This window comes from Felis catus, chromosome X (genome assembly GCF_018350175.1).
Source record: "Felis catus isolate Fca126 chromosome X, F.catus_Fca126_mat1.0, whole genome shotgun sequence".
NCBI lineage: Eukaryota > Metazoa > Chordata > Mammalia > Carnivora > Felidae > Felis > Felis catus.
Window position 1 is genome coordinate 52,635,729 of NC_058386.1, and position 25,801 is coordinate 52,661,529.

The window sequence follows — 25,801 nt, forward strand, 5'->3', positions numbered from 1 at the left end:
CTGATTACTAATGATATTGAGCAACTTTAAATGTGTCTGTCGGCTATCTGTATGTCTTCATTGAAAAAAAGTGTCTATTCATGTTCTTTGCCCATCTTTTAATTGGAGTATTTTTTTTTTTTTGCTGTTGATTTGCCAAAGTTCCTTATATATTTTGTGCATTAACCTCCTATCAGATACATTATTTGCAGGTATCCTGTCCCATTAAATAGGTTGACTTTTACTTTTGTTGACGGTTCTTCTCACTGAGTGAAAGCTTTTTGTTTTGATGTTTTGATGTAGTCCCAATAATTTATTTTTGCTTTTGTTTCCCTTGCCAGAGGGTACATATCTAGAAAAATGTTTGCATGGCTGATGTCAAAGAGATTACTTATTATGTTTTCTTCTAGGAAATTTATGGTTTCAGGTTTCACATTTAGGTATTTAATCCATTTTGAGTTTATTTTTGTGTGAGGTGTAAGAAATTTTTCAATTTTATTCTCTTGCATAAAGCTGTCCAGTTTTCCCAACATCATTTGTTGAAAAGACTGGCTTTTACTATCAACAATAGCCAAATTATGAACAAAGCCTAAATATCCATCAATTGAATGGATAAGGCTGATGTGAAATATATAGTGAAATATTACTCAGCCACCCAAAGAATGAAATCTTGCCATTTGCAATGACATGGGTGGAGTTAGAGTATTATGCTAAACGAAATAATCCAGTCAGAGAAAGACAAATACCATATGATTTTACTCATATGTAGAATTTAAAAAACAAAACAGATAAGGAGCACCTGGGTGTCTCAGTCAGTTGAGCACCTAACTCTTCACTTTGACTCAGGTCTTGATCCCAGGGTTGTGGGATTGAGCCACGCATTTGGCTCCATGCTGAGCATGAAGACTGCTTTGGATATTCTCTCTCTCTCTCTCTCCCCTCCCCCACAACTTTCACTTGCTAGTACACTTTCTCAAAAAGAAAGAGAAGAAGAGAGAGAGAGAAAAGATGGACATAGGGGAAGGGAAGGAAAAATAAAATAAGATAAAAACAGAGAAGGAGGCAAACCACAAAAAACTCTTAAACATAGAGAACAAATTGAGAGTTGCTGGAGGGGAGGTGGGTGAAGGGATGGGCTAAATGGGTGATGGACATTAAGAAGGGCACTTGTTGTGAAGAGCACTGGTTGTTACATGTAATTGATGAATCCCTAAATTGTACTCCTGAAACCAATACTATACCATATGTTAACTAACTTGAATTTAAATAAAACATTGGAAGAAAATAAAAAGATAATGAATGCAAATAAGTATAAGAATATGTTCAAATCATTAATCATTAGATAAATGCAATTAAAACCACAATGGCATGGTATTATTAGAATGACTAAAATTAAAAAAAAAAAAGAGTACACCAAAAACTGAGCATGTTAGCAAGGATGTAAAGAAACTAGACTCATACATACACTCCTGGTGAGAACATAAATTGATACAACCACATTGGAAAAAAAAAAAAAACAATTTGACAGTGTCTTAAAAAGTTAAACATAGAACTACTATATGAACCAGTCATTCCACTCTTAGTTTTTAACCAAGAGAAAGGAAAGCATATGTTCATACAAAAATTTGTATACAAATATTCATAGCAGCTTTATTTGTAAAACTTCAAATAACCCAAATGTTTATATACAAGTGAGTGAATAAACAAACTGTAAAATATCCATACAGTGGAATACTACTCATCAGTAGTCTGGAAAGCATAAGGAAAAATGTGCTAGGGATCAGAGGACCTATATCCCAGTTCAAGCTCACCAGTTTGGAGTTTTATGACACGGAATAAGTCACTTAACCTTTCACAGCCTCACTTTTGTCATTTAGGTAATGGAGGAAATATTTACCTTGTTTATTTCATATGTTGGTTTTAAAATTCAATTGATGTAAATGTATGTAATATTTTGGTAAACTGTAATTTGCATGTCATTTTTTTAAATTGAAGTATATTTTACAGACAATGGTATACTAGTTTAAGGTGTACAACATATTGATTTTACAGTTATATACATTAAGCTATGCTCAACACAATAACTGTATTTACCATTTATCACCATTCAACAATATTACAATACTATTGCCTATATTCCCTATGCTGTACTTTTTATCCCTGTGATTTATTTATTTTATAACTGGAAGCTTGTGCTTCTTAATCTCCTTCACCTATTTTGCTCATCCCCCTCAATCCCATCCCTTCTGGCAACCACCAGTTGGTTTGCTGTGTTTATGATTCCATTTGTTTTTATGGTGGGCTGTTTTTTGTTTTTAGAATCCACATATAAGTAAAATTATGTTTCTCTGACTTATTACAGTTAGCACATTATTTCCTTTTTTAATTGAACTTATGAAAATATTTTTTCTGAAATTTTATTTTTCTTCTAATGTTTTGTCATATTAAAGACTATATAGTGTGAGAGCTCCTTTAAATCTTAAGTAATAATTGATAAATTTTGACATTCTTAGAAATTTGATTTATGTTGACTAAAAGGTGGTAAGACTATCATGACTATTTACATTTTAGCACAGCAATATTTATACTCAGTCTGAATTCTATTGCTTTGCTTCTGGACTCCAAAAAGAGATTTGGGACACTAAAATATCCAATCCATCTGTTACTTTTACTTTGCCAAACTCAAATAAAGTCTTCTGATTTGAGCATATTTTTATTATGAGAAAACACGATTATTACTTACACATGCAAGTTTGGCTTCTAAATTGTGCAGATTTATTCTCTATGTTTGGTTTAGTGGATTTCTTAATGCAATGTTTGTGTAAGAAAACAAAACAAAACCATAAAAAGCTTATTCCCTCAACATATATGTAAGGACCTCAATCATTGGACTAGTACATATCATTACACTACTTATATTGGCTTAACATACATTAATGATTTAGTACATATGAACTGTGTATTGCAGTGATATCTTCCTTGGTATAAAATTACACACACACACACACACACACATATATATATATTTACATTTATAATTATATATATATGAATATGAAAGAGATAACATAAGTACCATACATACTAGTACATATTATACATACTATGTACATACTATACCTACTACTTTCTCTTGCTCTAAAAAATACATATTAGAGCAAAAGCAAGGTGTTTTTTTCCCATTAGAGGAACAAATGTTTTTAATTTAACAGATGTACAAAAGGAGATGATTCTTCTTTCCAACTGGTAGAAATAGAAGAAAAGTTATCTGGCTTGGATTCTTTTTCTAATACAGACTTCTTTCTTCCTTGTGCTGGTCATGTGTTGTGATAGGTATCCCTTTAGCTTGATCATGGAATTTAGAAAATTCTTAGATTCCTATTGTATATGAATTTGTTCTTTGCTATTGCAAGTTCATGTTTATTTTAATATGCTTCTCTCTCTCTTTCTCTCATTTTTTGTCCAGACCATGGTAAAGTTCAGATTTTTTGGAAAGCTATCAAATACTGACACATTTCTTAACCTTCTTCACTCTCTACTATATTCTAGCAAGATTTTACTCTGAGAGAGACATATGGTTAATAGTACCAATTGTGCTCTTCTTACTCCCCTACAAAGAAGTAGTCTAAACAGCCAAGTTGTGAGATACTGCTGCTTCTTTTAAGGACCATAGTTTCATAGGTGGCACTTGGAAAGAGAGATAATGACCACCTTTCTCCTTCATCCTGGGCACACAGGAAGGTAGGTGAGTAGCAGTTCTTTCAAGACATATATCCACATTTGCATCATTGTGTGAATAATTTTATCTGCTGCTTCAAAACATTGCCTCTTATCCTGCTTGCCTATAAGATAATAATCAAAGAAACAGCTGCTATTCAGTGATGAAGACAAAAAGAAAATTTTGAAAGGTCAGAAAAGTGCTTTCTTTATGGAAGATCTTATAAGCTATTTATCAGCTATTTTTGGAAAATTTACTATATGTGAAACTTAGCACAGGGGACTTAGGTATGAATAAGACTTACCTTGTCCTTAAGAAGTTTAGTATAGCAGAATGAATGCCACTGAGAACACTCTTGTTAATGCCCTTTTAGACTCCAGAAGCAGATTGTGAGACTTTTCTTGGTTGCCCACAAATGTAGTATTATTTCATCTATAAAACTGTAGAATCAGAAGGGAACCTTTTAGGAACATATGTGGATAAGCAAGGCTTAACCTTTTATCATGGTATCTGTGGCAACAAGCTACAACTAACAACATATTTGCTGGTATGACCAACTTATATGCCAGTGGGAATACATTTCTCCACAAATTGGTGATGCCAGGTTGAGCATCAAGTAACCTTAATATCCTGATAACATATCATGGGTATCAGCTCCAAAGCAGCATTCCATTCTTGAACATGTTTCACATCTTAGAGAGAGTCATGGGTTTCTTCGCATAAAGTCATATGCTATGTCCTTGAAATTAATATACATCTAAATGAAATCTGGAATATATTTTTTGATGATTTCATGTTACATATTGCCAGTTCCTCCTGTCTTGCATTTTTAAAAACTTTAAACAAATTTTCATTAACAGAGATTGTCACATAATTGTATATTTTTCTACTTTGTGCACAATTATGCTTACTTTCCACAAAAAGTTTTCTTAACTTTTCACTGGTGATGGCAATCACTAAAATCTTAATTTTAACAAAATAGTACTAAAAATGCTTCAGTGATTTAAGTTGAAATCAATGCACTTGTTACATGTCTCTTGCACTCAGTTATCAGGAATGGACAAACGTATTTTTATTCAAAAAATACAAAATAAATGATCTGTGGGCACTAACAATGGCAGCAGTAAACCATTATACATTGTTAACTGAAACCAGTAACTGATGGTTATAGTGATTTTCTTAAACATCAGCCAGAATTTTCTTCAGTCATTTCTTTCAACTGACTTCTCTGAAGTTATTGGTGAGGATCACTGCCTTGAACCTACTCTCACAGTTTATTAATAAAACACTACTACAGGACTTGGAACATACCACCTTCCATTCCACTCATTCCACCATTCTAGGGTCTTTGTCTTTAGGAATTTCAGTGACTACAACTTCTGCTGTAATTAATAAAGAGGCCACCCCAGCAGCATCCAATAAAGTGTTCTTACAATCTTAGTTGGATGCATGATTCCTTTTCCACCATATTCACAAAATCTCCAAGAATAGCATCATACCCAGCTTTGGAGAAATGTTGCATAATTTTCTCAATTATTAGTGATCCTTAGACACCTGCATTATTGGCAATGGTCGTTGCAAGAATTTTAATTTTCTTTTAATAATTTAGATAACAGTTGTTTAATCTTCAGGAGCTGTTATTTAATCCAAGGCTGGAATTCATGAAAACAGGGCATGGCCCCCTCCCAGAACAATGCCTTTCAAAAGCAGCTCATGGAGCAATGAAAGCATCTGTAACACTTTCTTTTTTTTCACTTCAACATTACTTGTCCCACCAACCTTCATCCCAGTTACTTCATCTGAAAGTTTTGCCAAGAGTTCATTGAGTTTTTCCTTTGCATGTTCACTAGTTGTGATATTTAACCTTTTGATGGTTTCTTGAATATGTTTTTCAAAATGCTTGTCACATTTTCCTTTCAAGATCATGGCATTATCTTCATCACAATGAGCTCCCAACTTTTCCTAAGTCGTGAGACTGAATATTTTCAAGATTTAGTGTCAATCCTTCTTCTCCAAACACTGCACGAGTAACAATAGTCATCACTTAAAACTGATTCTTTTTTCTATTGTCACCAAAACCTAGAGCTTTGACTGGTACAACCTGAAGACCAACATTTAACCTATTCAAATTAGTGTACTCAGAGCTTCTCCATCAACATCTTCAGCAATTATGGCCGAGGGCTTATGGTGAGCATGGGCAATTTCAAGAGCAGGTACAATGTACTGGATTCTGTAACTTTTCACTCAGTAGAACATAAGAATCTTGGAATTCACATTTCTGACCTTTTGATGTATTAATGAAGTATGGAGAAATAAAATCTCAGTCAAAAATCATGCCTTCAATAGTTTATAATTCATTATTTAGTGTTTTTCCATTCCTTACTTCCTTACTGTGATGATCCCCTTCCTTCCAACCTTTTTCATTACATCATAAATGATGTTGCACATATTTGTCTCCATTTGCAGAAATTGTAGCAATCTGAGAAATTTCTTCAGGTGTTGTCACAGGTTTAGACTGCTTCTTAACTTCAGCAATTATAGCATCAACAGCTAACATAACACCTCTCTTGATTTCCACAGGATTAGCACCTTTGTTAATCTTCTCAAAGCCTTCCTTGGCAATAGAATGCCAGTACAGTAGCAATTAGTGGTGACATCACCAGCCTCTTCATTTGTGTTACTGGAAACATCTTGAACAAGTTTAGTGCCAATATTTTCATATTTATCTCTTAAGCCAATGGAATTTTCAACAGTCACCCCATCTTTTGTTACTTTAGGTCTTCCCCAATTCTGTTGAATAGTCACTGATTTTCCATTTGGCCCCATTGTAACAGCTACAGCTAAAACTTTTGAAGCAATAAATCTTGGACATCTACACCAAATTCAACTTCTCTGGCATAATTTCAAATGAGATGAGGAGTCAGTGCCCTGGACACTGGATTAATTTTTAAAAGGACAGCAAGTAATCAAAACATTTCCATGGGGCAATGGCAGGGCGTGCCAGAGGTCAGGCAAGCTGTCAGAGGCGAGTGAAGGAGAGATTTCTTGTTATTGTGACTTTTAACTGATTTTTTTTTCATCTATCCAGTATCATTGACTCAGACACCTTATTCATATGGTAATCAAATTTTCCAAGACATTCTTAATTTCAAGGCTTATCTCCTATTATCCTTTCAAGTCATCAGAGTGTCCCATAAGTTGCAGTTCTTTCAAAATCTTACTTACATCTTTTGGATTGCACCTGGTACCAAGAAGCAACACAAAACCCTTATTTATCATATATTATGATCGGATTTAAAGTTTGAAAAGTGTAGTCACAACACTACTAAAAGTAATATTCAGGGAATGAAAAAAAAAAACTTAAAGCTAGTAATTGGGGGATAATGCTAAGGACGCTAAGGACTTCCACAAACCTTTGTTAGGCCATACTTTGCTCCTGGACCATGGTTTAATGCTCTAACTTCTAGTTGGGAAATATGTTTTAAGCAACTTAAAATTATAAAATAATTAGTTATTAGTATAATAATTTAGCATTTAAAATTTTTAAAAGAGGTGATTTATTCATTTATTTTGAAGTGAGGTAGAAGGGAATGAGTACAAGGTTCAAGGCTAGTTTTATCCAAGTATTTTTCTCATTTCTGTCAACTTTGTAAACCACATGTCTGACTTTTTAGTTAATATGACTGCGAGTGAACTAAAAGAAAAATCTCGGTGAAAATATACATTTCAAGTCTTTAGAAAATTAATATTTGTTCTAAATTGTGACCCTTTAAAATTTATAAAGTTACTTTGTTTTGCATAGATCAATAAGAGGGAATAGTCATACATAATCTGTAAATTGTACATAGGGTCTATCTGGAAACAGTATGCTACTTAGTGAAAAGTCTAGATGAAGTAGTTCTCCTTAAATTCACTATTCATTTGTGTTTTTCTTTTTTAAATGTATGTGTGTGTGTGTGTGCATGTGCACACACATAATTTGGCTACAGTTCTTTAGATTATACTCTTATCCATAGTCACAAAATAAGTTGTTTTAAGCTTATGGAAAACCCTGAGTCTATCTATCTATCTATGACTAAAAAGATGCTATTCCTCAGATTACCACAATTGTTGAAAAGAACTGCCAACTTTTGAGATCCAAATCTTTTGCTCACCTGACTGTAGTACTGAACTTTAAATTGGTAAAATGTGTTTCAGAGAGTGATTTATTGAATTCTCAGCATAGGTTTGCCTTCTGCTTATGCAACTCTATTGGAATCTCCCATTCCATGGCTTTGGATTCTTTTGACAATTCTGCCTCAGCAACAGAGGATAAAAGGCATGATGTGATGGATAAGCCACACAATTAAGAAATACAGATGTGGACTACAGATCTCCAAAGAACCGAGCTTGTTAAGACTATGTGACAGATATTGGAAATGTCTAAGATATTAAGAGGTAGGTACTTTAGTAGTAATTGCTGTTGAGGGCTGTGTGTGTGTGTGTTAGAAAGGGTAGACCAATGTAAGAATATTGTCATGATCTGTATAATATGCAAAGTTTAGGCTACTTTTATAAGAAAGTTAAGTTTTCTTTCAGAAAAGCTGAGCTATTGAAGTGGTAGTGAAAACCTGAAGAACATAGCTAATGAGAGTATCTTCTTAGGTTGAAAAAAATTAGGCTTTTTAACCAGAATAAGGCTAGAAGGGGGTAATAAAAAATAACTCATTAATTGAGACTTACTAATTAAGTACCAAAACGTGGGGTACCCCATTTAATCCTCACAATAACCTTTGATGTACATACTATTATCATCTTCATTTTACAGACAGAAAACAGTCTTAAACAGCTTACATGACTTGTTCAAGGCCATGAGCCTTGTTCAGGGCTGTGTTTTAGATCCACATCTGTCTGACTTCTAATACTGTATTTATAGAAGACTAAATATCTAAAATAAAACCATAACTATATAATTTCATGGTTTTCTTATGAAGAAATAAACTTCTGTTTCACTTTAATTTTCTGAGGGATGTTTTCACATAGTATATTCAGAAAATTCCTCAGCAATTAGAATATATGCAACTGAAGAAGAACCAGTGCTAGAGGAAGGAGCAACCATTCTCAGCAATGAAACAGCTGTGGTTCTGACATTTTTCCTTTTTGCTTCTGCATTTTTCTCAAATAGTATGAAAATAGGAACCAAATTGCATAAAACAGGTATATCCTTGGTAAGTGTAAGCCTTTTGTAGAATCTTTTTAATTTATTTAGCTAAAGCAACAAATTAAAATTAATCAAATTAATCAATTTATTCCAACTGATTGTAGACGCATGTCACATATTTTTGGATATTTGATCAGTCTAAAGAATCTAAGCCTCTTTTATTTTTATAATTTAGAAATGTTTAGGTAGGTTCAAAGAAAGGTGGAAATATTTATTTTTATTAACTTATATCATTTAAAAGTTGTTCCACATTAGGTTTAAGCTTATAATTACATTTTTTAATTTATGAATTTATTTTGAGAAAGAGAGCATGTGTGAACTGGGGAAGGGCAGAGGGAAAAGGAGAGAGAGAAAGAATCCCAAGCAGGCTCCACACTCTTAGCAAAGAGCCAGAGGTGAGGCTTAATCCCCAAAACTGTGAGAAAACTGAGCCAAAATCAAGAGTCGGACTCTTAACCGACTGAGCCACTCAGGCACCCCAATTACATCTTTAATAATATTTTTTTATAATTCACTAAGTAAATTCTTGGCAAACTGTGGTATGGCACATAATTGGAAAATTTTGGTGACCAAAATTATTGGCAACTGTGGTATAATGGCAAGATCTTTTGATTTGTAATCAAGAAACTGAGTTGAAATTTTAGCTCTGCTTCTTATTTACAATGTAAATTTGGATAATTCATTTACTTTCTCTGACCCTCAGTTTTCTATTTATTGAGTTTTAAATTTTACCTCTAGTATAGTTAACATACGGTGTTACATTAGTTTCACGTGTACAGTATAGTGATTCAGCAATTCTGTACATTACTCAGTGCTCATCATGGTAAGTGTACTCTTTAATTCCCATCACTTATTTCACTTATCCACCTCCATCTCCCCTCTGGTAACCATCATTTTGTCCTCTATAGTGAAGGGTCTGTTTTTTGGTTTCTCTCTCTCTCTCTCTCTCTCTCTCTAACTTTGACCATTTGTTTTGTTTTTTAAATTCCACATATAAGTGAAATTGTATGGTATTTTTCTTTCTATGACTGACTTATATTGATTAGCATTATACTCCCTAGCTCCATCCATGTTGTTGCAAATGGAAAGATTGGCAAGATTTTATTCTTTTTTATGACTGAGTAATAATCCATTATATATCATATCATATCTCACATCTTCGTTATCCATTCATCTGTCTGAGCCTTTTTTTCTCAGCTATAATATGAGGATAATAATTCTTATCTCATATAGTTGTTGTGTGAACAACTTGAGATAATACCTGGGAATGTACTTTGTAGAAAATAAAAATTTTTATCACAATGTGAGAGGAAAAGGAATCAAATGAACACTAAGGAAACACTTACCACTGTGCTAGTTGGTAACTTATTTTCTTTTTGTTACTTCCAGCAAGACCAAGGTCTGGATATCCCATATTCCTGTGAAAGAGTGCATGCCTTCACACCGAGTCACATTTTCTGAATCTCTTACCTATTGCCTTAGGAGCTATGCAGTAGTTGACAACATACTAGCAGGAAGGTAAACATGTATGGAAGAAATGCTTCCTAGGTTATTTCTTCATGTAAACTAACTTATATTCATGGAAGAGCCAGGGTAATGAAAGGTAAGTTTGGGATGAACAGTAATTTTATAACGAAAACCAAAAGGACCATTGTAATGAGGCATTGTGGTAGAGTAGGAAAGGCACTAGATAAGAAAGGCGACCAGAGTTCCAATCCTGGTTTTACTACCATTAATTGCATAACCTAAGGCAAATCCCCTTTTCTCTCTTGGTCTCAAGCATCCTCTCTATACAGTGATGTGAAGTGGACTATATTATCTCCAATATCTACTCTACCATTGATATTCTGTAATACCAATTTTAATTATAGTTAAAATATTCAAATTGTATAGACTTTATGAAGCTATTTTACATGCCAAATGGAAAAAATTGAAAAAAAAATTTCTGTATTGTATATAACAATCATTCATTTGTATTAATTTGTAAATAAATTACATTAAAAAAGAATTTTTAAGTATAATTAAAGCAGTACTTTATATTTTCAAAGTATCTTAACGTTTAATATTTCACTTGACTCTCAAAATAATGGCATTTTATCATTTATCAGTGCATAATAAATTAAGAAACTGAGGCTCAGGTCAGAAGGGAGAGGCATGATATGTTCAAAGTACTGAGTGGGAAAAATCTACAGCCAAAAATACTTTGTCCAACAAGGCAATCCTTCAAAATAGAAAGAGAGAGTTTCCAAGACAAACAAAAACTAAAAGAGTACATGACCACTAAACCAAACCTACAAGAAATATTAAAGGGGATTTGTTGAGTATGAAAAACACTAGAAAGGAGCAGAAAATAATCCAGAAACAATGACAAAACAAAATTCATCTGTCAATAATTACTCTGAAGTAAATGAAGTAAATGCTCCAATAAAAAGATGTAAAGTATCAGAATGGATAAAAAAATCTATCTATATACTACCTAAAAGAGACTAATTTTAGATCTAAAGACACCTATAGATTGAGAGTGAGTGGATGAAGAAACATTTACCATGAAAATGGACATCAAAAGAAAATTGGAGTAGCAAAACTTACAACAGGCAAACTAGTGTTCAAAAGAAAGACTATAACAAGAGATGAAGAAAGAACTATATATAATAATAAAGGGGTCCATCCAAGAAGAAAATATAACAATTATAAATATTTATGCCACCAACTTGGAACAACCCAAATATATAAAACAATTAACAAACATAAGGAACTCATTGATAATAATGCAATAATAGTAGGGGACTTATCATCCCATTAATATCAATGGACATATCATATAAGCAGAAAATCAACAACGAAACAATGGCTTTGAGTGACACACTGGAATAAATGGGCTTAAAAGATGTGCTCAGAACAATTAATCTTAAAGCAACAGAATATACATTATTTTCAAGTGCACATGCAACAGTCTCCTGAATAGATCACATACTAGGTCACAAATCAGGCTTAGCAAGTGCAAAAAGATTGAGATCATACCATGCATATTTTCTGACCACAATGCTGTGAAATGTAAAGTCAAACACAAGAAAATAGTTGAAAAACCACAAATACATGGATATTAAATAACATCCAACTAAAAATATAAATGAGTCAACCAGGAAATTAAAGAAATAAAAAGTAAATGGAAACTAATGAAAATGAAAACATGATGGCCTAAAATTTCTGGGATGCAGCAAAGGCAGTCATAAGAGGGAAGTATGTAGAAAAACAGTCCCACCTCAAGAAGGAAGAAAAATCTCAAGTAAAAAAATGTAACCTTACACATTAAAAGAACAACAAATGAAGGCTAAAGCCAACAGAAGGAAGCAAATAATAAAGTTTACAACATAAATATATTATATAGAAGTAAAAAATAAAAACATGTCGATGAAACTAGGAGCTGGTTCCTTGAAAAACTTAATAAAATTGATAAACTCATAGCCAGACTTAAAAAGAAAAGAGAAAGGACCCAAAATAAATAAATCACAAATGAGGGAGTAGAGATTACAACCAACACCACAGAAATACAATTATAAAAGAATATTATGAAAGACTATATGCCAAAAAATTAAGAAATCTAAAAGAAATGTATCAATTCCCAGAAATATGTAAACCACCAAAACATAAACAGAAAGAAAGAGAAGACTTGAACATACCCATAATCAGCAAAAAATTGAAACACTAATGAAAAAAAAATCCTAACAAACAAAACTCCAGGGCCACATGACTTCACAGGGGAATTCTACAAAACATTTAAAGACGAGTTAATACCTTTTCTCCTCAAGCTGTTCCAAAAAATAGAAATGAAAAAAAAATGTCCAAACTACTCTGAGGCCACCATTACCTTTATTCCAAAACCAAAGACCAGATTAATAAGAGAATGTCAGGCTAACATCCCTGATGAACATGGATGAAAATATTCTAAAAAGAAAAAGTATGGAAAAATCGATTTCTACAGTACATTAAAAGAATTGCTCACCACGATCATGTGGAATTTATTCCAGGGTTGCAAGTGTGGTTCAATACTCATAAATCAACCAACATGATACACTGCATTAATAAAGGAAAGGATAAGAACAATGTGATCCTCTCAATAGATGAAGAAAAAACATTTGACAAAGTAAAGTACAGCATCCATTCATGATTTAAAAAAAATCAACATAGTAAGGATAGAGAAAACATACCTCAACATCATAAAGGCCATATACAAAAGGCCCACAATTAATATCACCTCAGTGGGGAAAAACTGAGATTTTCCTCTAGGGTCAGGAAAAAGACAGGGGAGTCCACTTTCACCACTGTGAGACCAAGGAGGTAAAAGATCTGTATTCTGAAAACTATAAATCTCTTATGAAAGAAATTGAATATGAGACCAAAAAAATGAAAAACTTTCCATGCTCATGGACTGGAAGTACAAATATTGTTAAAATGTCAATCTTACCCAAAGCAATCTATACATTTAATGCAATCCATATCAAAATACCAACAGCATTTTTCGCAAAGCTAGAACAAGCAATCCTAAAATATGTGTGGAACAAGAAAAGACCCCGAATAGTCAAAGCAATCTTGAAAATGAAAAACAAAGGTAGAGGCTTCCAGACTTCAAGTTATACTACAAAGCTTTAGTGACCAAGACTGTATGGTGCTGACATAAAAACAGACAGATAGATCAAAGGAACAGAATAGAAAACCCAGAAATTGGATCACCTTAGTGGCTCAGTCAGTTAAACATCTGACTCTTGATTTCTGCTCTAGTTATGATCTCACGGTTCATGAGTTTGAGCCCTGCATTGGGCTCTTCCCTGACAGTCAGAGCCTGGTTAGGATTCTCTCTCTCTTTTCTATCTGAACCTCCCCTGCTCACGTGCTGTCTCTTGCCCTCTCTCAAAATAAATAAACATTTAGAAAGAAGATAAAACCCCAAAATAGACTCACAACTATACAGTCAACTAATCTTTGACAAAATAGGAAGAATGAAAGTGTACCACTTTCTAACAGCATGCACAAAAATAAATTCAAAGTGGATTAAAGATCATGGAGCACCTGACTCGCTCAGTCAGTGAAGCATGTGACTCTTGGTCTTCGGGTCATGAGTACGATCCCTACATTGTAGAGATTACTTAAAAATAAAATCTTTATGTATTTTTAAATTTTTAAAAATGTTTTATTTATTTTTGAGAGAGAGCCAAGGTGTGAGCAGGGGAAAGGAAGAGACAGAGGGAGACACAGAATCTGAAGCAAGCGATAGGCTCTGAGCTATCAGCACAGAGTCCAATGTGGGACTCAAACCCATGAACCATAAGATCATGACCTGAGCTGAAGTCAGTCGCTTAACTGATTAAGGCACCCAGGCGCCCCTCCCCCAAATAAAATATTTTTTAAAATGAATGAAAGACATAAATGTGAGACAGGATACCATCAGAGTCAGAGAAGAAAATACAGGCAATAACCTGTTTGACATAAGCCATAACAATATCTTACTAGACTTGTCTCCTGAGGGAAGAGAAACAAAAGCACAAATGAACTATTGGGACTTCATCAAGATAAAAAGATTCTGCACAGTGAAGGAAACAATCAACAAAACTAAAAGGGAACTGACAGAATGGAAAAAGATATTTGCAAATGACATGAAGGGTGAGTATCCAGAATCTACAAAGAAATTATCAATCTGTACACCTGAAAAACAATTAATCTAGTTTAAAAAATGAGTAGAAGACATGAATAGACATTTTTTTCAAAGAAGACGTATAGATGAGTAACAGACACATGAAAAGATGTTCAACATTACCCATCATCAAAGAAATACAAATCAAATTTACAATGAGATACCACCTCACACCTGTCAGAATGTCTAAAAACAACAACACAGGAAACAACAGATGTCAGCGAGGATGCAGACAAAAGGGAATCCTGTTACACTGTTAGGAATGCAAAGTGTTGCAGCAACTCTGGAAAACAGTATGGCCATTTCTCAAAAACTTAAAAAATGAAACTACACTAGGATCCAGTAACTGCACTGCAAGATGTTTACCTAAAGGATACAAAATAATTGTTTGAATTGACACACGCACCCTGATGTTTATAGCAGCATTACAAATAGCCAAATTATGGAAAGAGCCTGAATGTCCATTAACAGATGAACTGATGAATAGATAAAGAAGACGTGGTGTGTGTGTGTGTGTGTGTGTGTGTGTGTATAAAACTCAGCCAACAAACGGAATAAACTCTTGCCATTGCAACAATGTAGATAGAGCTAGAGAGTATTATGCTAATGTCAGTCAGAGAAAGACAAATACCACACACTTTCACTCATATGTAAAATTAAGAAAGATATCAGATGAACATGGGGGGAAAAGTGAGAAGTAAACCATAATGTAGATCCTCAACTATAGAGAACACACTGAAGTTTGCTGTAGGTAATGTGGGTAAGGGGGCTGGTTAAATGGTTAATGGGGATTAAAGATGGCATTTGTTGTGGTGAACACTGGGTATTGTATGTAAGTGATGAATCAATAAATCTTACACATGAAACTAATATTACACTGTATGTGTACTAACTGGAATTTAAATAGAGACTTTTGAAAAAGAAAAAAAAAGAAACTGAGGCTCAACATTTTATAATAAATTAAGAATTTCAAAATAATTTTTTAATTGAGGGCTCAAAAATTAGTACAAAGTCACATAGCTATTACATGATAGAACCAGAAATCCAACTTTGCACTGTGTGTCTCTAAGTCCAATGTTTTTCTCACTATACCTAACTGCCTAGTTGATTTTATCCAGTCTTAGAGTAAGTGTAACACATATCAAAAATAAATCTAATAAAAATAATTAGTGAGAGTGGAGGATGGCCACAGAGTAAGAGGACCCTAGGCTTGCCTATCCCACTAACAGCATTATATAACTATCAAATCATCCTAAATGACCCAGAAATAGACCTGAAGACTGAAAGAACAAACCCCACAAGGAAAGGGAGACAAGAAAACACATCAGAGAAGGTAAGAAGTGAAGAGACAAGTTTTAGGGTAGAAATGCATTGTGAGTGCTGTGGAGGGGAGGTGACTATGGTCCCAGAGAAGGGTGAGAGAGAGGAGCACATAGAGGAATGCACAAGGAGAATGTTTCCCCAAAACCATTGGCTTGGAAAATTAGAGGAGCTGAATTTCATGAGCTCTTGCAACCAGCAAGGCTTAAAGCATGGAGTCTTAAAGGTCAGCTGTTAGGATAAGGTCCTGGTTTGGGTAGAGCCCATAGGCTGTTCCTGGAGAGAAGGCAGGCCCAGGATCAGACAGCATGGAAACAGTGATCTGAAAAATGCCTGATTTTTCACTCTTCTTGGAGCACATCCTTGAAAATCAGTGTTCATGGAGATGACTCTTGGGGAAAAAAAGAGCTGGCCTGTTCCATTGCCCTCGACTGCACCTTAGCACTGACACAGAGCCACCTGTGGGAAGAAGTAAAGACCAACACTGGGTGCCTAACTTGCATGTACCAGGCCCCTTCTTCAGAAGACCAGCACAAACCCTGCCCACACCACATCTCTTGACCAGAGAGTTCTGCAGGGCCTCAGTTCTGCTGGAGGTGGTGTACATCTCATTTCAAAGCAGACAAGATAACACCTAGTTAAAATTCACCATATTCAGGTCAATTGCCAAATGCTACCCACAGCAACCCAAGTGAGCCTCTGCAGATGACTGACCTAAAGGACAGAGCAGCCAAAACACAGCAGAAGAGCACATGGAGCACATACCAGAACACTCCCTGAAGTGCAAGGCCATGGGCACTACATGACCTCTTCCTCATAAAGCCATTACTTGCAGAAGCAAGAGATATAACTGGCTTTTCTAACACAAAGAAGAAGGCAGAGACTTAGACAAAGTTATGGAGGAATTCATCCTAAACAAAATAACAAGGTAAGGCCATGGCTAGAGATCTAAGTGAAACAGGTATAAGCAACATGCCTGATGGAAAATTTAAAGCAATAATCATAAGTGTACTCACTGGGCTTGAGAACAAAATAGAAGAAATCAGTGAGACCCTTACCACAGAGATACAAGTGTTAAAAATAATCAATCAAAAAGAAACAGTGCAATAAACCACATTGGAAACATGCTTGATCCAATGACCAGCAGGCTAGAAGAAACACAAGAATGAATTAATGACTTAGAAGACAAAGTAGAGGAAAGTATGAAGATGAACAAAAGAGAATGGGAAGAATTATGGAACACAAGAATAGACTTAAGTAATTCATTGACTCCATCAAATGTAATAACATTCATATTATAGGAGTCTTAGAAGAAGAGAGAAAAGGAGGAAGAAAGTTTATTTGAAAAGAGAATAAAAGAAAACACCCTTAATCTGGGGAAGGAAACAGACATCCAGACTGAGGAGGCACAGAGAACTCCCTTCAAAATCAACAGAGGCAGGACAACACCAAGATATAGTGTAATTACTTTGGCAAGAAATAGTGATAAAGAAAAATTCTCAAAAGCAGAAAGACAAAAGAAGTACTTAACTTACAAGGGAAGACGCAAGAGGCTAGCTACAGATTTCACCAAAGGAATTTAGGAAGCCAGAAGGGAGTGGCATGATATATTCAAAGTGCTGAATGGGAAAAATCTGCAGCCACAATCACAATACAAGGAGAGATAAAGAGTTTCCCAGAAATTTAAATCTAAAGTAGTTTGTGACCATTAAACCAGCCCTCCAGGGAATATTGAAAGGGACTTGTTGAGTGAAAAGGAGAGACCTAAAGTGACAAAGACAAGAAAGGATCAGAGAAAATCTCTAGAAACAATGACAAAACAAGTAATAAAGTGGCAATAAATGCATTTCTATCAATACTTACTTTGAATGTAAATGGACTAAAATTCCCAGTCAAAAGACATAGGGTGTCAGAATGGATAAAAAAGAAGACTGATCTATATGTTGCCTACCAGAGACTCATTTTGACTTAAAGACACCTGAAGATTGAAAGTGAGAAGATGGGGAAACATTTATCATGCACATGGATGTCAAAAGGAAGCTAAAGTGGCAACACTTCTATCGGACAAACTAGACTTTAAAACAAAGAGTCTAACAAGAAACAAAGAACAACACTATATAATCATAAAAAGGACAATCCAACAAGAAAATCTAACAATTTTAAACATGTATGCACCCAACATGAAGGCACCCAAATATATAAAACAATTAAAAACACCTCAAGGAACTAATCAATAATAATACAATAATGGTAGAGGACTTTAACACCTCACCTACATCAATGGACAGATCACTAAACAGAAAGCCAACAAGAAAACAATGTCTTTAAATGACACACTGGGCCAGATGAATTTAACAGATATATTCAGAAAATTCCATTCTAAAACAGCAGAATACACATTATTTTCAATTGTATATAGAATATTCTCCAGAATAAATCACATGTTAAATCACCAAATAGGCCTCAACCAATTCAAAAAGTTTGAAGTTATACCATGGAAACTTTCTAACCATAATACTATGAAACCAGAAGTCAACCATAAGAACAAATTTTGAAAGATCACAAATACATGATGGTTAAACAACATGTTACTAAACAATAAATGGATAAACCAGGAGATAATAGAAAAATTAAAATACTGGAGACAAATGAATAGTAAAAGATGATGGTCCAAAACCTTTGGGATGTAGCAAAAGCAGTCATAAGAGAGTATATAGCAATACAGCCTGTCTCAAGAAGCAAGAAAAATCTCAAATGCAAAAGCTAACCTTACACATAAAGGAGCTAAAAAAAGAACAAACAAAACCTAAAGGCAGCAGAAGGAAGCAAATAATAAAGGTTAGAACAGAAATAACTGAAATAAATTATATAGAAACAAACAAACAAACAAAAAGAATAAAGTATATGAAATGAACCAGGTCTTTGAAAAAAATTAATAAAAGTGATAAAACTCTGTCCATACTTATCAAACAAACAAGAGAAAGGACCCAAATAAATAAAATCACAAGTGAGAGAGGAGAAATAAAAAAACACCACAGGAAAACAAAAAGTTCTGAGAATATTATGAAAAACTATGTGCCAACAAATTGGACAACCTAGAAGAAATTGATAAATTCTGAGAAACATATAAACCACCAAAACTGAAACAGGAAGAAATAGAAAACTAGAGCAGACCAGTAACAACCAAATACGTTGAATCATTAATCACAAAACTCCCAACAAACAAAAGTACAGGGCCAGATGGCATTACACGCGAATTCTACAAAACATTAAAAAAGAGTTAATACCTATTCTTCTCAAACTTTTCCAAAAAATAAAAAAAAGGAAAGAAAATTCCCATATTCATTCTATGAGGCCATTATTACCCTAATACAAAAACTAGATAAAGAAACCACTAAAAAAGATAAATGCAGGCCAATATCCCTGATGAACACTGATGCAAAAGTTCTCAATAAAATAACTAGCAAAACAAAACCAACAATATATTTAAAAAAAAAATTCATGGGGCGCCTGGGTGGCGCAGTCAGTTAAGCGTCTGACTTCAGCCAGGTCACGATCTCACGGTCTGTGAGTTCGAGCCCCGCGTTGGGCTCTGGGCTGATGGCTCAGAGCCTGGAGCCTGTTTCCGATTCTGTGTCTCCCTCTCTCTCTGCCCCTCCCCCGTTCATGCTCTGCCTCTCTCTGTCCCAAAAATAAATAAACGTTGAAAAAAAAATAAAAAAAATTCATCATGATCTCCTTAGATTTCTTCTTGGGTTGCAAGTGTGGTTCAATATTCAGAATTTAAGCCACATGATACACAAAATTAATAAAATAATGTATAAGAAGCACATTATCCTTTCAATAAATGGAGAAAAAATAACAAAATACAACATCCATTCAGAATCATAACCCTCAACGAGGTAGTTTTAGAGGAAACATACCTCAGCACATTAAAGGCCATCTATGGAAAACTCATAACTAATATCATACTCAGTGCAGAAAACTCAAGATTTTCCTGTAATGTCAGGAACAAGACAGGAATGTCCACTCTCACCATTGTTATTTAACATAAAACTGGAAGTCCTACCAACAGAAATCGGGCCACAAGAAAAAATAAACTATATCTTAATCAGCAAGGAAGAAGTCAAATTTTCACTATTTGCAGATGACATTACACACGAATTCACTAAAGTCGTAGGATATAAAAAGCAATATATAGAAGTCTGTTGCTTTTCTGTATACCAACAATGAAGCAACAGAAAGAAAAATAAAAAAATAAATCCCATTTACACCTTTGCACTAAAAACCATAAGATACCTAGGAATGAGCCTATCCAAAGAGGTGAAAGACGTGTACTTGGAAAAATATAAAATAGTAATGAAATAAATTCAAGAGAATGAAAAGAAATGGAAAGACATTCCAAGCTCTTGCATTGGAAGAACAAATAGTAAATGTCTATACTGCTCAAAACAATCTACACAATCAATGCAATCCCTACCAAAATACCACCAGCATTTTTTTCACAGAGCTAGAATAAACAATTTAAAAATTTGTATGGATCAACAAACACCCTGAATAGTCAAAGCAAGCTTGAAAAAGCAAAGCAAAGCTGGAGGAATCACAATTCCAGGCTTAAAGTTATATTACAAATTGTCATAGTCAAAATAGTATAGTACTGGCATAAAAGTAGCGCATGGAACAACAGAACAGAATATGAATCTCATAAATGAACCCACAACCATATGGTCGATTAATCTACAAAACAGGAACGAGTATTCCATGAGAAAAAGATACTCTCTTCAAAACATGGTGCTTGGAAAATTGGACAACAACGTGCAAAAGAATTGAAACGATATATTTTTTCCTACACCATGCACAAATATAAATTCAAAATATACGAAAGACCTAAATGTGAGACCTTGAATGATAGAAATCCTAGGTTAGAACACAGGCAGGAAACTCTGACCGAGCTGTAGCAATTTTTACTAGATACATTGTCTAAGGCCAGGGAAACAAAAGCATAAATAATCTATTGGGACTTCATCAAAATAAAAAGCTTCTGCACAGTGAAGGAAACAGTTAACAAAAGTAAAAGGCAGCCTATGAAATGGGAAAAGATATTTGCAAATGTCAAATCTGATAAAGGATTAGTATCCAAAATATATAAACAACTTATAAAACCAACATCCCCCAAAATGAATAATCCAATTAAAAAATGGGCAAAAGATTTGAAGAGACATATTTCCAAAGAAGACATACAGATGGATAACACACATTAAAAGTTGCTCAACATTACTCATCATAAGGAAAATACAATATCAAAACAATGAAATATCATCTGCACCTTTCTGAATGGCTAAAATCAAGAACACAAGAAACAACAGGTGCTGGATAGGTTGTCAGAAACGGCAACGCTCTTGCCCTATTCATGGAAATGCAAAGTGGTGAAGCCACTATGGAAAACAGTATTTAGTTTTCTCAAAAAGTTAAAAATAGAACTACCTTACAATCCAGTAATTTCACTAATAGGTATTTACCCAGTGAATACAAAAATACTAATTCAAAGGGATATATGCACTCCAATGTTTATAACAGCTCTATCTATAATAGCTATAATATGGTATGGTAACTGCCCAACTGATGAATGTATAAAGAAGATGTGACGTGTGTGTGTGTGTGTGTGTGTGTGTGTGTGTGTGTGTGTGTATTCACACAATGGAATATTACTCAGCAATAAATAAGAGTGGGATATTGCCATTTGCAGTGACATGGATGGAGCTAAAGAGTAGTATGATGTGGGAAATAAATCAGAGAAAGAAAAATACCATATGGTTTCACTTATACGTGGAATCTAAAAAAAAAAAAACAAAGTAACAAAGTAGAATAAAAGAGAAAGAGAGGCAAACTAAGAGGCAGACTCTTAACTATTGAGAACAAAGTGATGATTATCAGGGGGGTGGTAAGTGAGGGAATGGGTTAAATATGTAATGGGGATTAAGGAGTGCATCTGTTGTGATAAGCACCAGGTGTTGTGTGGAAGAGTTGAATCACTAATTTGCATATATGAAACTAATATTACACTGCATGTTACCTAAGTGTAATTTAAATAAAAACTTAAACAAAGTCTTCACATTTGAGACTGACACTGCTAACCATGTTCAAGCGATGCACAAATAGTATATAAATTCTTCTTTCATAGTCCTATGGATTTGAAAGTTTAAGAAAATAGTATTTGTAACAGACTTCAAGATCATTGGAAGAAAAAGACTATTTAAGTATAATATTTAGACCTATCACCCTTACAGATACAACAGAAAAGCAAGAAATAAAGGACGGTATATAAGAAATCTATTTGTCTAGGGATGATGTATCACATTTACTGTGTTAGTATAGACTTTTGAGGCAATTTCTGTACTCCCTCCTTTTTCTTATGTTTCTTCCACTACTTCCCCAATAAATATAATCGCAGCTACTATATGACAAGCTCAGGATTCACTCATTTTTTTTAATTTTGATTGTAAAATCTATTTATTTGTTTTTTAAAAATTTCTTCAGCATTCCTTTTCATTATTTTTTGTTTAAATTTTAGTTAACATACAGTGCAATATTCATTTTGGGAGTAGAATTCAGTGATTCATCACAACACCCAGTGCTCATCACAACCAGTGCCCTTTAAAAAATGTGTTTTCATTTTATTTATTTTGAGAGAGACAGAGAGTACAGCAGGGGAGGGGAAGAGAGAAGAGAGACAGAATCCCAAGCAGGCTCTGTGCTGCCAACACAGAGCCTGAATCAGGGTTTTAACCCACGAACCTCAAGATCATGACCTGAACTGAGATCAAGAGTCAGACGCTTAACCGACTGAGCCACCCAGGCGCCCCACCAGTGTTCTTTTAAATACACCAAACCCATCTAGGCCATTTCCCACCCAACTCCCTCCTTCAACCTTCAATTTAATCTCTACCAATAAGAGTCTCTTGTGAGACTCCCTTCTCTTTATTCCCCTTTCCCATGTGTTCATCTATTTTGTTTAATAAATTCCACATATGAGTGAAATCATATGGTATTTTTCTTTCTCTGACATATTTTGCTTAGCATAATACATTCTAGCTCCATCAATGTTGTTGCAAATGGTAAGATTCCATTCTTTTTCATGGCCGAGTAATATTCAATTGTATATATATATACCACATTTTCTTTAGCCGTTCATCAGTTGATGGGCATTTGGGCTATCTCCATAGTTTTGTTATTGTTGATAATGCTGCTATAAACATTGGGTGCATGTATCCCTTCAAGTCAGTATTTTTGTATCCTTTGGGTAAATATCTAATAGTGCGATTTCTGAATTATAGGGTAGTTCTATTTTCTGTTTTTTTTTTTTAAGGAACCTCCATACTGTGCTCCAGAGTAGCTAAACCAGTTTGGATTCCTCCAGCAATGCAAGAGGCTTACCCTTTCTCTGCATCCTCACCAACATCTTTTGTTTCTTCTGTTGTTAATTTGGGCCATTCTGACAAGTGTGAGATAGTGTCTTATTCTGATTTTGATTTATATTCCCCTGATGCTGAGTGATGTTGAGGATATTTTCATGTATCTGTTATCCATCTGGATGTCTTCTTTAAAAAAAAATGTTTATTCACATATTCTACCCATTTCCTAACTGGTTTATTTGCTTTTTGAATGTTGAGTTTCATAAACTTTTTTTTATCGATTTTTGGGTACTAAACCTTTATCAGATATATTGTTTGCAAATATCTTCTCCCATCTTGTAGGCTTTTGGTTTTTTTGATTGCTTCCATCGCTGTGCAGAAATTTTTATCTTAATGATGAAGTCCCAATAGTTCATGTTTGCTTTTGTTTCCCTTAACTTTGGTGGCGTGTCTAGTAAGAAATTGCTGTGACCAAGGTCAAAGAGGTTGCTGCCTATTTTCTTCTGTAGGATTTTGATGGTTTCCTGTCTCTCATATAGGACTTTCATCCATTTTGAATTTATTTTTGTGTACGGTGTAAGAAAGTGGTAGAGTTTCATTCTTCTATATGTTGCAGTCCAGTTTTCCCAACACCCTTTGCTGAAGACATTCTTTGCCATTGGATATTCTTTCCTGCTTTATTGAATATGAATTGACTATATAGTTGTGGTTCCATTTCTGGACTTTCTATTCTGTTCCATTGATCCATGTGTCTGTTTTTGTACCAGCACCATAATGTCTTGATACTTACAGCTTGAAATTCAGAATCGCGATGCCTCCAGTTTTGTTTTTCTTTATCAGGATTGCTTTGGCTATTCAGGGACTTTTTTGGTTCTATAAAAATTTTAGGACTCTGTTCTAGAACTGCAGTGAATGCTAGTGGTATTTTGATAGGGATTGCATTAAATGTGTAGCGTGATTTGGGTAGTATAGACATTTTAACAATATTTGTTCTTTTTTTATTCTTAATAGATCTGATTTATTAGCATTTTAATATTTAGAGCTATACAAAATGGAATTGGTCTGAAGTTTTTTTTATATATATATGAAATTTATTGACAAATTGGTTTCCATACAACACCCAGTGCTCATCCCAAAAGGTGCCCTCCTCAATACCCATCACCCACCCTCTCCTCCCTCCCACCCCCCATCAACCCTCACTTTGTTCTCAGTTTTTAACAGTCTCTTATGCTTTGGTTCTCTCCCACTCTAACCTCTTTTTCTTTCCTTCCCCTCCCCCATGGGTTCCTGTTAAGTTTCTCAGGATCCACATAAGAGTGAAACCATACGGTATCTGTCTTTCTCTGTATGGCTTATTTCACTTAGCATCACACTCTCCAGTTCCATCCACGTTGCTACAAAAGGCCAGATTTCATTTTTTTTCTCATTGCCACGTAGTATTCCATTGTGTATATAAACCACAATTTCTTTATCCATTCATCAGTTGATGGACATTTAGGCTCTTTCCATAATTTGGCTATTGTTGAGAGTGCTGCTATGAACATTGGGGTACAAGTGCCCCTATGCATCAGTACTCCTGTATCCCTTGGATAAATTCCTAGCAGTGCTATTGCTGGGTCATAGGATAGGTCTATTTTTAATTTTCTGAGGAACCTCCACACTGCTTTCCAGAGCGGCTGCACCAATTTGCATTCCCACCAACAGTGCAAGAGGGTTCCTGTTTCTCCACATCCTCTCCAGCATCTATAGTCTCCTGATTGGTTCATTTTGGACACTCTGACTGGCGTGAGGTGATACCTGAGTGTGGTTTTGATTTGTATTTCCCTGATAAGGAGCGACGCTGAACATCTTTTCATGTGCCTGTTGGCCATCCGGATGTCTTCTTTAGAGAAGTGTCTATTCATGTTTTCTGCCCATTTCTTCACTGGCTGATTTGTTTTTCGGGTGTGGAGTTTGGTGAGCTCTTCATAGATTTTGGATACTAGCCCTTTGTCCGATGTGTCATTTGCGAATATCTTTTCCCATTTCGTTGGTTGCCTTTTAGTTTTGTTGGTTGTTTCCCTTGCTGTGCAGAAGCTTTTTATCTTCATAAGGTCGCAGTAATTCACTTTTGCTTTTAATTCCCTTGCCTTTGGGGATGTGTCGAGTAAGAGATTGCTACGGCTGAGGTCAGAGAGGTCTTTTCCTGCTTTCTCCTCTAAGGTTTTGATGGTTTCCTGTCTCACATTTAGGTCCTTTATCCATTTTGAGTTTATTTTTGTGAATGGAGTGAGAAAGTGGTCTAGTTTCAACCTTCTGCATGTTGCTGTCCAGTTCTCCCAGCACCATTTGTTAAAGAGGCTGTCTTTTTTTCCATTGGATGTTCCTTCCTGCTTTGTCAAAGATGAGTTGGCCATACGTTTGTGGCTCTAGTTCTGGGGTTTCTATTCTATTCCATTGTTCTATGTGTCTGTTTTTGTGCCAATACCATGCTGTCTTGATGA

The 25,801-nt window shown here is 34.7% G+C and overlaps 1 protein-coding gene and 1 pseudogene across 1 annotated transcript in view; one reads left to right on the forward strand and one right to left on the reverse strand.

Moving 5' to 3' along the window:
* Positions 1–25,801, forward strand: part of ZC3H12B (zinc finger CCCH-type containing 12B) — a 482,912-nt gene that overhangs the window by 287,487 nt on the left and 169,624 nt on the right. The window lies entirely within an intron of this gene.
* Positions 5,024–6,648, reverse strand: LOC101084088 (annotated as a pseudogene).